Raw genomic sequence first — 13967 nt, 5'->3', positions numbered from 1 at the left:
CGATCATCTCTTCCTTAAGAATAAACATGAATGAACATCTAAGGTGTGTTGAGGATACATTACAACTTACCGTCACGTATCATATGTGGTGTAATCGCTCAGTCAGTGTTTCAACGGCAGAAAGACCTAAATATAACTGCTGTAAACTAAACGGTCATGTAGCATCACATTTACCTCAGGCACCTCAGTGTCCTCAGCTGTTAGTTCACAAGAAAAATCAACTCTTTCACTAAATATATGACCTATATTAGCCGTTATATTCATTATATTCTACTTAACCTGTTAATGATATCTTGATTATTTCATTTATGTTTAAATAAAATGACAGACACTGTGTTTAAATGATTATATTTCAACAACGAATTGGAAAAAAAACTATTTTATAATTAGATTTAGAAGTTATTGCAAAAACTGCCTTATGTGAAGTGTACATGTTTGTGTACTATGTTATTTGAGTGTTGATTATTAGACCTAAAAATACATAGCAAATGAATTTAGGCTAATAGTTTGGGCTCTGTTGTTAACCTTTAATATTAATGTGCAAGTAAGGGCTCCCTATATAGTTTACAGAAATATCTTCAATAAACTTTTAGTTATAATTTAATTAATTTAAGGACAGATACTTTTTTTTTTTCAGTAAACCAATAAAAATAAATTAAAAGCCATTTTGTAAAACTGCTGTACCAAGCCGTCAGTTTTGTGTACCGTTACACCCCTATTCTACAGTTAACATATGGGCTATGGCAGTCTTTGCTTTGATACACTATTATGTTGAAGGCCTACAGAGAAAATAGTTGTATCCTTAAGCAGTTGCACTTGTTCTGAATGCACTTTCTTGTAGTAGTCCTACAGAGAAAATTTTTAAATGCGCTAGACCTAAATGCACTTTGTTTTTATGAGAGAACATTTAATTTAAAAACCTTTCTGTAGGCCTGTACATTATTATTTAATGTACAAATGAGTGGGGTCAAGTTAAACATTTTAGTTTGAATTTTATTTTATACTGTGCATTGTTGCAATGTGCTAAATAAATATTGGCATAACTTGTAATTGATTTATTCTTTGAAACTTTAATATTAATGTATGCAATTGCAATGCCTTGATTTTAGTAAAGTTAGTACACAGTCATAGCCATAAATGCAATGGTACTAATAATTGGCATAATTTCTTTCGGTGTTTCGGTTTTCGGCTTTCGGCCTTGGTTTCCTCTTTTTCGGTTTTGGCCAAGAATTTTCATTTCGGTGCATCCCTAAAGAACAGCTATATTGGTTCCATTTGAAGCCTTTTGTTTATCATGCAGTATTATTTATTTTGGTGATCAGTATCTGCCAATACTGCTTTCAGTGATCAGTAATCTGTGATCTGCCCCAAAAAACATGATTGGAGCACCCTTTATTATTGTTGTTATATAATAATAATTAATAATACATTTCCCCTGTGGTGAAAATCAAGTTTGTAAATGTAGTTTATATGTCTATGTGGGGTTTTTAATATGCTTTAAGGCAAACCATGTGCAAATTCATAAGTCAACACCACCGCTGAACCAAAGACAGTCTCAAAAACACAGTTTGAAACCGCCGGTTTCCTACCATTACAAACATGTAACCAATCCCGTCAATGTGCGGGGCGGGGTTTTTCTTGATGTTCAAAGCACTGCTTTTTAGAAGGCAGCTGTCTGACTCTGGGATGTCAAACGGGATCATGGTTTGTGTAACATTAGCAACACATTATTAGTTGTTTGATACCGTAGTCAAGCCAAAGGCTAATCATAATACATAACGCATTACCATTCTGATACATTGACACAGTTACATATATGGCTGAATTAAACCAAAATATTAAGTTGCGATTATTGTTTACTACAGTTGACAGTGCGTCAGGTAGTTCGGGCTGGTGTGACAGTGGAGGCCGGGACTATTTAGCATATTCACTAATATTGGTTATTATTACATATTTTGATCTACGGAGGACACAAAGGCTTGTGTCAAAGTTCAGCAAAAGCATACTCTGAGCCATTATTGTGACCAAGCAGGTCACTGATGGATGCATTTCAGCTTTTATATCAAATAATTAATCTGCACCATCATGCACTCCAGCACATCAGTTTCACAGGAATCCTGATCTACATGCTGTAAACAGCTCTGCCTCATGAATATTCATCAAGCTCATTACCAAGTGAGGAAACAAACCAGATTGTAGAAATAGAGAAAGAGAGAGAGAGAGAGAGAGAGAGAGAGACAGAGACATTTTTCTGCCCCAAATCATTCTACTAATACAAACATGATTTCCTTCTTTTCTTACCTCTCCTTGCTCTGCAGACTGAAATATACTACTACTAGTCTGTGTTTGAAACATGCAGAATATACTGAGTTTTCTATGATATGAAGGCATGTCTGAATCCACCCCGTCTACTAAGATGCCACCATCTGGACGATTTGTGAAGGCAGCATAGATCTTTGATATCCTATGTGTGTGAGTCAGTTGTTGGTTTAAAAAAGAAAAAAAGGAATAAAAATGGCGTCTGTTGGAGCGGTTAAAAGTAGTAAATTCATTTATGAACATCAATTTTCTATTTTTGTTTTCAACGCTTGATTAAATTTCTACCGACAAAGGAGCATTGAAGTCATTAAATAAATTCCCTTGGAAATTTCTAAAGCTCACTTCAATGTGTTTTAGATCATTACACGTGACACTACGGTGCCTGGGAAAGCAGTCTGGTGCCTTCATTCAAAAATGTTGCCCAACAAGTCAATGACTGTCTGGACAGTAAGGCAACTGCTTTTTTTTTTAACACAGCTTTAAATGTCTTGTACAAATATCTGATTTGTGTGTGTGTGTGTGTGTGTGTGTGTGTGTGTGTGTGTGTGTGTGTGTGTGTGTGTGTGTGTGTGTGTGTGTGTGTGTGTGTGTGTGTGTGTGTCCATTAGTGAGCTAGAATCTAAATCAATGGTTGCTTGAATATCAAACAGCCGCGGCTCGTCTGTATGGGCAAATATTCATCCAAACATAGACCTCTATATACACTGAATTAATAAATGTGTTCAGCATTCTGCAACAAATATTTTTTCAGCAGGATAGGCTATACTAAAATGTAGCGCATGGATTCGGCAGGCATGTATTTATGATACTAGGTGGGGCAAGCCGTTCTCTAAAGGCCTTTGCACAGTGAGTTCTGACATTTTTGCATGCGTTTTTTTGTATTCATGGTCCGAAAAATTCGCCACGCACCGAGACCTTGCACACTGAGTCTGATACGTATTAATGAATGCGTTACGGAAAAAAAAACGGAAAAAAAAACGCAAAACAATACAAAATGCCGTCTTCAAGTAGTGAGTAGGGCTGTAATTTCCCAGTCGACTCGTCGATAATTAGTCGATACGTACTGGCTCAACCAAAATTCTGATTGGTCAATTTTTTTGCCGTGTTCATTTAATCAATTTTGCCGCACCACGTTAATTTCATCAGTGTGCAGATCTACTTGTCCGTGCACGCTGCACTCCACTTTTTCCTATCGGTGACGTCAAGCAACTTAAACGCGCCCGTAAAGCATTCCGGGAAGGCAGCGCTGCACATATTAAAAAGAAGACCACCAATTTCCGTTAATCAATTGATCCTACGGGCACGTGCGCTAGGGCTGTGCTCAGAATATCGATACAACGATACATCGTCATGAACTCCTGACGATGCGTGTATCGATACAGCAGCTGCCGTATCGGTACTGTGCGCTTTTGAATATTGCAAGTGCAAGATATTCAAAATGGAGAAGAGGTTTTCAGTTAATGAATGAACGGAACATTGCAGTGTGCCTCACATCCATTAAATAGCAATACTCTTTGTGCTTTGTTGCTATTGATATAAAATAAAGTCTCAGATTTCAAATTACGTCTATTTTATTACGAAATTCAAAAACAAATACCGTTTGGCGCTGTGGCGTGAGATCACTTTGGCGCAGCTCAGCTCTAGAGAAGCGGCCGCACGCAGCGCACGTGAATGGATCTTTTCTTCCGCCATAATACTTAATATCAGTTACAGCGCAAAATAAACATGAATGAACATCTGAGCGTGTGTTAAAAGACACAGCACAACTTACTGAAACCCGTATCATGTCACATGGACTCGCTCAATCAGTGTTTCAAACGCGGAAATGCATCAGTAAAACAGCTTGTAAAAAATGTCATGTAACGTCACATTTAGCCTACCTCAGAAAAAAAACATATCCAGTGTCCATAAACTCATTAGTCAGCCAGAAAAATTTACTCTAGAGAGGAGCAAGTCTATTGACTGATTGACCAATCAGTATCTTGCACGTGACCTCACGTAAACCTCCAGGCCAAGACGATATCAGTCCACTTCAGCTGTGTGTCTGCATCAGGTCAGTAACTAGTTTGCATGTCTGTTCTTCCTAAGTGGAGTAGCGTATCAATTTAATGAGATTATAAATCCTTTAATTGAAAAATGCTCATGTGAATAATTTCATAGAGTAGTTCTGTTGTGTTTGTTTTATGTTTGTTCTGAGAATAGACATGACTTTGATTTCCTCTTGTACAACTTGTAATATTCTAAAACAACATTCAGACGCAATAAATACTAGGAAATTCTAAGATGGCATTCTATGCGTTTGTCATGTGTAATAAAGTCTGATTCTGTCAAAAGTGTGTCTGATGTGTTCAGCGATTAGAATATAACATTTACAAAACGGTTATTATAAACTAGCGCCAAAACCCAGAATCTGCCCTACCTAAATGAATGGCCGGGAGCCGCTACTTCTATCAAATAGTCCAACAGCCGATTCATACTCCCAATGCTTCCCCTCTGGCAGCCTCCTTTTCTGTCCATCACAAATGGCTTTAAAAAATAATATCCAACCTTCCTTTATACCAGGGGTGGCGAACTCCGGTCCTGGAGGGCCACTGTCCTGCATAGTTTTGCTTCAACCCTAATCAAACACACCTGAACAAGCTAATCATGGTCTGAAGGGTTACTAGAAAGCTAAAAGGCAGGTGAGTTTTATCAGGGTTGGAGCTGAACTCTGCAGGACAGTGGCCCTCCAGGCCCGGAGTTCGCCACCCCTGCTTTATACCATCATCTCATTCTCACAGAAAACAGAAGGTACAAGCTTTTGAACTGAAATGTGTTTAAAAGGACATGAGAAACAAGATATTCCTTCATCTGCAGAAATAAAAGTGAAATCAGATAACCAGATCAACGGAGCCACTTTTTGAAAGTTCATCTCATCATCATTCATCATACATCAGGAATTGGCAACTTCGGTCCTGGAGGGCCACAGTCCTGTAGAGATGAGTTCCGCCACTAATCAAACACACCTGCCTTTAATTTTCAAGCAATCCAGAAGAGTGGTGTGTTCTGGCCCAGAGTGACCATCAAGAGAATATGGAGAATTACCGGTGGGCCGCTCATAAATTGGGCCGGTAGTACAACTTTGATATAAAAGCAGTTTCACGCGGGAGGTGGACAGCGTAAGTGTGTAGTTGATTTTCAATGAGAGACGCAATGAAAGTGGAAAATCGCAGGCATTTCTAAAGGCAAAATCCTTTAATTTGCCTATGCACAGCTCTTATCAAATAATAAATATTATTATGGTGTGTATATAAATATTACGCATGCAGTAAGGCGAGCCACATGACTACTCCTCCTCTGTACTTCACACACACACCCAAGGAAAATGCATGCATGTTACATTATTGCTTGACTGATAATTTAAGTTACTAATCACACAAGCACAGCGCATCAGTTTATGCTATGCACTAAAAAGTGTTGTTTTCTCATGTCACTTGGCAGAGAGCATACATGCTCACTCTCACACTCACACACCAGAGAAAAAGAGTGAATCTGCACAGGCCTATCTATCATGGACAGAACAGATAATAGTTGTAAAATAAAAGTCTAGATGCAAGGTTTATATACAATATGTTCTTTCTTGAATTCTCTGTCAATGTTTTAAAAATGAACATTTTTGTGAGGCAATCAATCCTCCCTACCAAATAAAAAAAAGCCATCAAGACTATATCAAGGTTTATACAGCGGTGTAACAAGACATTTTATAGAGGAGCTTAGTCGAATCTATATACAGCAGTCTGATATTTATTTGAATGTATTAGACTTTTTATGTGTGTGTGCAGTATTTTTCAGCTGTGCCTATTTATAAGTTTAACTGTAGAAAGTTTGCTTAAAAGCTTTAGCATTTTATTTGTTATTTAGCATATTCCTGTTGAAACATGAGTAAAAACAAAAGATTTGGGGGTCTTGGGCATTCAAATCCCGGGCTGAAAATGGACCCTACTCCAGCCCAGGGTGCGTATTTGATTGGGGATGGAACTTATCCCAAATATACCAAAAAACAATATCAGTGGGACATCGAAGGAAAAAAACATACAAGCCCAAGTAAACATTTTATTGGACTTTTTTTTTACAACCGATAAGTCAACTAGAAATAATGGTGGAGGCTGCAACAACAATGTGAAGCAACAAAAAAAATATTACATCACACCTTCAGTGCAAGTAACCTTGACTAAAGTTGCAATTGAACTTCAGAGATTAAAAAAAAAAGAGACAGAGATGGTAAACTACAGTCCAATCTGTTTATGTTTTCAGTGCATTAGGTCTACATGAATACTAATGAGGGCAACAAGAATTCAGAAGGCAAGGAAAGCGTGGGAGACAGGAAGAAACTGTATTCTAGAGTGTCTCTATAAGAAAGATGGAAATATTCATTACAGAGATTGAAATTCAAATACTGGCACAATAAGTCAAAGCACACAGACACATACTCAGATCCAGTTCATACCTTTCTGTGACTTGCATCTAAATATAACCGGACGCTGATGTGTGCACAGACACAGCTCACACACTTGGATGAGGAGCAGGAAAATATTTGAGCAGTTATGGAAGCTCACGCAAGCATTTGCGACCCCAATTTCCATATTCTCATGTAAACGAATTCAATCACCACTACGTGTCCTCAGTGCAACTGTCTATGTGAAAAATTAGCCTATTCTCTCCCCCCCACATCCTGACACCTTCTTCAATCCCATAACTTTAACATGTGCACACTCTAGAACTGGCCCCTCTCTTCATAAACTGTCAAATCTCACGTGTCATCTTACAACAGTTAACCTCGAAAACAACACACTAAATAAAAACCAGGCTTAATTAAACTTCTGAATGACCCACTTCAGCTGAAATACAAGAAAAAGAGAGAGACTATTATCAGTAAGCTCCTACAGTAATGGGTACACGGCATGCTTTCTGTTACCCATAACACCCTACCACTGTTACTCAATGAGGTCTATAATACCTGGGAAAAAATAAATTCGTTAAAATTCATATTCAAACAATTAGGCCGTGGTTTAAAATATTAATGTCTCTATTTCAATCGATTCTCGCTTTGATAAATTTTTGAGATTTAAGAATCGATATCGGTTTATCTTTTGGTCTGCTGTTTTCAGCTGATGAATGAACAGAATTTAGTAGCACACCTCCCAGTGTTTCCTCACGGATTTTTTTCGGGGTGGGGGGGGTGGATAGACCTCCCGAAACTACTAGTGTCACGGAGCGGATATTTGGTGTTGTCAAAGACGCGTCGCGCAGTATAGGCGGTTGATTCTATCGGTGCATTTCTAGAGAGAGCTGAAATGACAAGTGCACATAAATGTGAAGAAAAAAAAAATGTTTATATTTATTTATCAAATCACAACTATTTACTAGGGATGGGCAACAGTGATCGAGTACTCGAGTACTAGAACGTGACAGCGACGATCGATCATGAAAACGATGATCGTTTCTTTTAAAAAAAAACATTTATGCATCATAATCTAGCAGTTATTTTTTATTATTATTTTTTATTATATATTATTTATTATTTTATTATTTTTTATTAGTTATTTAGTCATGTTCATGTTTTCATAGACATGTGATGTTTGTATTTATCAACATTCATTTTCGTAACACTCTAAAAATAGTTTCATATCTCCATGACGGAGACGCCCCGCCCCCCCACACAAGCCCCGCACCCACTTACTCGAGTACTCGTTTTTGAGACCTATCGATGATCGAAATGAGAAATTGACAAAAATTCCCATCCCTACTATTTACAACACAACAGAGTCTGGCTTTGCTTGAGTTGTTTCTCCGGATTTTGTTGCTTTCAAGAAGAAAAGAAAAAAATCTTTTTGAGCCATGTAATCTTAATAAATAAGGTTATGACTCTAAAACTAATATCCTAACTCATACATTTTAAATATTGTTTAAGACAGTCAGTAATAAAATAAGAACAAATAATCAAATTACAAGCAAAAGCGCAAATAAATACAGCAGAACAAACATATACAAATTAAATAAAGAGTTATTTTCATGTAGGTCTAAACTAGATTGTCAGGTACAAAAATAGTAATCAAATGTAAAATATCACTGCATAGTCTGCATAAAATTATGTCACTGCATTTAAATATAGATTAACCTTAATATGTTCCGGCTTTCCGTGTTTTCACTGTTATGTGGTAGGGGACACTATTGCACATCTCCTGAACGAGTACAGAATCTCCTGATCAAAACAGTGGCGAAGAAGCAGAAACGATATCACATGTAAGCAGATGCATATGTAAAATAACGCGATCATCAACATTAAACAGCATATAAATCAAACCTGCCTAATTTTACTGAATGAAATGTCGACCCAGGACAGGAGCTATAGGACTGTGAAGCTTTGGGGGTGTTGATGGACTCTATCTACTCATCTGTGTTTGGATCATTGCTCTGAATCCCATCCGGACATAGTCTTTTATAAAAATGTTATTTTCTCAGATTTATGCTCAAAATGTTGCTTTAACTTTCAACATTCAAGTGTTGATTAAAATAAAGAATGTATGAAACTAGAATAAAACAGAGGGTCTGTTCTTTCTTTTGACATATTGCATGTTCAGATAATAATACAAGACGGTGGTGACTGGCAGATTTCATGTTTACGTTAACGACATAACCGACTATGTTTACGATGATATACGACAAGACAGGCATTTTGATATAATTTTGTGTGAATATTCGCGCGCTGTGAGACACGTGGTCACGCTTATGCGTGTTGTTGCGCTTCGTGAGTACCAAACTGAGAGAGACACTTTCTTCACTCTTTCATGAAATAGTTCAATCAAAGTTTCAATCACAGAAAGACGTCAATTAAACAGCTTGTAATGAGGAATATTTGTGGGTCCTGATAATAAAAAAAATAATATAGTTTTATTATTAATAATAATAATAACAATAAACCCTTTTCTTTATTTTGGCTGAGTTTAGTATCGTGATTTGTATCGAATCGTGACATGAGTGCATCTTTACACCCCTATTTATATTATAGTAATGCATCAAATGGGGTTCCCTGTATATTTTAAAGCATCAGTTGAGATTTTTTTTATCCCCTTGAGAAAATTTGCCATGTATACCTGATACATATCCCAAATAATCAATATCGAATCAAACTACTAATCGAACGCTGCCGGACTCTGACCTGAAGCGCATGCACACCTTTCACTCAGACAGATCGCAACATCAATTTCAGAGATTATTGGGTTTGAATGGTCAAAAATATGTAAAAATGCACGTCCTGGCGAGTATTCAGGTAAACGCAGTCGGATATGTCTTTAGTGAATGTATACAGAGTTGAATGAGAAATCGGATATGTTACAATGAATTTGGTCCTTGCAGCTCTTAAAGGGCCGGACCTAACATTCTGTGTGAAGCAGGGCAGGAACATGCCGGCCAAGTGAGTTTTTAGGGTTTACTTTTTTTTTGATAAAACAATGAATAGTAAGTTCTGTCATATCATTCAATGACTTTTACTGTTTTTTTGCCATGGTATCGATTCAGTATCGGTATTGAGGCATTTTAGTCTGGTATCGCATCAAAGTCCTAATTTAGGTATCGTGACAACACTATTCTATATAAAAAGTACTTGCTGATATTCTCTTTTTTTGTTGGTTTACAAATTTTTACCTTTTTACATTTGTACTCTTTTAGTTTTACATTTTGTCAAGGGCTTGTTTACATTTATACTTTTTTATAGTAGCCTACACTACTGAAGGCCAACGTAAATTAAATGTTTTTAAGTCAAATTGTTGAAAATTATTGTGATAAATTAGTCGATAGATTAATCGATATAAAAATAGTCATTAGTGGCAGCCCTAAATCGAACTGAATAGAAATTGGCACTGAACCGCAAGCTTGTGAATCAAAATCGAATTGTGAAATGTGTGTCAAATACCCACCCCTACAACCAACTACAATAATGATGAAATATTCAACATTTATCAAGAAATACAGAAAGTCAAAACCTGATGCCTTAAAATTAATGCAGCTCCACCTGCCAGTTCACATACTGTTCTGCCAAGTTGTCAGTTTGTTGTGTTCTATACTACTTCCTCTCTCAAGGGCACCAGCTGTCTTTTAGCATACGATTCAGACATTGTAAATATGTGGATGTTCATTGGGTAAATATAAACAAACACTTTATCAAGGACTTATTAAACAAATAACGATCCATGTTTATTCCACCCAAGCAAGCCATTTACTACTGTTAACATTACTGATTATTTAAAAACAACAGCTTTTTAAAAAAATTATAATAACAATCTGAATATTTCAGCACAGCAATCTCTCTCATTCGCAGCCTGCCGCCTGGTCTCGGGTTTGTTCATAAATTACAACTGTTCATCATTCGAGGCAATTTGGTGCGTAATATCTTGGCTTTGATGGAGCTGCTGACTAATTGATGGATTACTTTATTTTCGAATAGCGGAAACTGCCAAGCCGGAGTTGCGGTAGTAAATCTCTCCGCAATGAAAGAAAGCATCACATTTACACTGGACTTTAATCAGCGCCTAATGCAAGAGTTTATTCAGAGACGCACCATCAGCCCCATTTTACACAGCTGATAGTTACGGCAAATAATCTGTCATTTCTGACACACCTGCTGAGCAACCCCTGTCAGACACATCATAATCCATAACAGCCACAGATTTAAGAGTGTTATTAGTGTAAACAAAATTGACATGTAAAGATTCAGAGGGATTTGAGCTGATCAAGAAAAGAAAAATCTAGTAGCATGAATGCTATTTTAAATGCCAGGGAATGCTCAAATGAGCCAACTTTTTAGGGATAAAATCTGCAGAATTATTCAAAATAGATTTAAAGATGCAAATACAAGTGCGCTTCATTGTGCTACTGTATAAAAGGAAATACAATGCAGAACATGAATATAAGTCTAGAATAGACAGACTAGAGCTCTTTAAAATTCTTAAAACAGTGGGAAGTGGGTCAGACTCTTTCAGGTTTCAGGACATATGCTAAAAATGCCAGAATAAATAGGGAAATACAAAAAGTGTGTGCAACAACAGATGGGAGAAGTTTGACATGTTTAAAAAGAACAGTATACTCAGAGGAGTTCCACTATTTCACTTTCATTATTATTTCATCACTGGGTAAAGAACTGGGCATCAGACTGATTAGAAAAACATGTAGAACCGCATTAGCCGAGCATTCTCACACAATCTGTGTCTCCATCTCTCCAACACACTCAAGAATTGCTCTCTGTAACTGTATATGAAGCCACTAGCCAAAAGTGAGAGGGCATTCCTTCTCTATGGGAGATGAACGGCACTGGATTGACAACACAGAGCAAGAATCAAATCAAATGTTGAACTTTATGCAAATTATGAGAAAATATTGTGACATCCATCACTTCATCACATGTTCCTGTGATGTCAAATCTGTATTTTCAGCATCATTAATCCAGTCATCGGTGTCACATGATCCTTCAGAAATCATTCTCATGTTGATTTGACGCTCAAGAAACATTTATTATTATTGCCGTTATTATCATCATCATCATCATCACCACTATCATCAATGTAGCCAGATGTCCGGTTTAATATTTTTATGGTACATTAGATACATTTTTCTAGAATTCTTTGATGAACAGAAAAAAAATGGATTTATTTGAAATAGAACTCTTCAGTGACTTCAACTGAATACGAGTAAACTTTCTTTTTTTACTGACCCAAAACGTATGTTTACATAAAACATAAATATAGATTTTAATTATGAAAGATATCAAACTAACACAATTTCTATATCCAGTAAAAGCAATCAGGTTCCATAATGACAACAACCACCTGAGCTGCACATTTACACCCCCAAAGTGGCAGAGCAGGTGTTTTTGAGCAGATTTCTTCCATGCCAGTTGACATATGGTTAGTCACATTAGATGTGACACAGGTGCGTGTACAACACTGGGGGTTTCTCCAGCTCTGATGTGTTAAAGTGAAGTGTGTTCCTACGAACTCAACATAACATCACATTCTTCCCGATTAAAATGACCAGCTGGGGACCCAGAGCTGATCTGAAACCACCCCCTCAAACCATACATGAGCACCTAGGCACCGTTCCGCTTCACAACCGCCACGGGCACACCAACTTGTCAGCTGTGTGCCTAATTCCTGCAATGCAGCAACCCATTCAACACGTCTGCGTGAACGCGATCCTGAACACGGCTCGGTTTCTGGCAAAGAGCGCCCCTGCATGCGCACAAACACTTCCCACTATCTGGCAGGATGCGGGCGGTGTAGAGGGCGCGTGCGCGGCAAGATCCTTCCATTCACAGGCAATGCGGGATCAGTATTTCGCAGGGCTTGTGTCACTGATACCCAGGCCTCTGCTACAAACATTTACAACAATACTCAAGTACTGCATTGAATATGACAGGGCACCATCACCTAAAACACATCTTTCAAAGCCACTCTGGGCGTATGGCATCACAAATGCCCGTGCAAAACATATTTAGTAAACATAAATAAACTAAACACAACAACCTGAAGCAGGTGGAAGAGCCAGTCTGCTCATTGATAACATGACAGTTGTCAAAAGAATCACTAATATGACTACAAACCCTCAGTCGTTCGTAGATTAAAATGGTTAACTTCCAAGACACCAAAAAGCGTGCTGCTAAAATCACGTTAGATAGCTGATTTTGTGTTATATAAGAGTCATAAAGTAATAAGGCTGGCAAGCGCAACAAGAGGCTAAGCTAGTTAGCACTGCAACAGCAGCCTGAAACAAGCTCAAATATTACCGACACAGATCCTCTAAACGCGCTCTCTTCACTCTTACGAAGCTAATCGAAGGCTAAAACAGAAATACATGACATCCCCTGCTGTGTTGTGGTGTGTTTGTGTTTATACACTTACCTTTTTATGAAGGTAAGCTGTTTTACCGTATCGGATATTTTTCTATGGAGCAGCTTCACGTCCGGGTTAAATGAATGACGGGGGACGGGAGTGCGTACGTTCTCGGGTGCGCGCACTGTGCGGTAGCTGTAAAGCCAGTGTACATCAGAGTTTACATCTGAGTATAATTATTATTTTAAATCACAGAATCATGTAGCCCACTTTGAATATGATCTCACATTATTGTCCCTGTCATCTGTGGATTTCGGGGAAATGTATAAGAGCTGTGTGTGAAATGCCCTTTCATATATTTTTAACTCTTTATAAGTCTTTTTTTTTTTCGCTTTTACGTATTATATAAGACTAAGAGCACCGTATTTGTTATTCTTACTGTTTATCTGTCACAGTTTGTTTTGTTTGTAGTCTATGCTCTGTAATTATTGCATGTAAATCAATGATGGTGACAATTATGCCTATATTTTTAAAGTTGAATTTAATTTAAATTTGATCCCCCTTTATCATGGCCATAACTGCTTTGTGATAAAGTGATTTATCAAATCAATTACTATTTTTCCTTATGTTTATATTATTATTGTTATTATTATTAGTAGTAGTATTATTAATGTATCTATATATTGTTAACTGACGTTTGGATGAACATCTGAATTTCTTTCAATTAACAGATTTTCTAGTTACAGTTGGCAGTGTTTATGAGGGGAAAGATTTATTGCTATGCTT

General features: G+C 37.3%; 1 protein-coding gene across 2 annotated transcripts in view; it reads right to left on the bottom strand.

Annotated features, from left to right (window-relative positions):
• spop (speckle type BTB/POZ protein) overlaps positions 1-13342 on the bottom strand; it is a 111878-nt gene extending 98536 nt beyond the window's left edge. The window contains exon 1 of one of the 2 annotated variants that reach the window (XM_079825262.1): positions 13251-13342. The gene's annotated coding sequence lies outside the window, so the exon portion shown is untranslated. The remainder of the gene's footprint in view (positions 1-13250) is intronic. The other variant, XM_079825261.1, reaches the window with a different exon arrangement.
• Between the last annotated feature and the right edge of the window lie 625 nt (positions 13343-13967).

This window comes from Gobio gobio (assembly GCF_949357685.1).
Source record: "Gobio gobio genome assembly, chromosome: 1".
Lineage (NCBI taxonomy): Eukaryota > Metazoa > Chordata > Actinopteri > Cypriniformes > Gobionidae > Gobio > Gobio gobio.
Note: the sequence above shows the minus strand (reverse complement) of the source record. Positions and strands in the feature narration are given on the sequence as shown.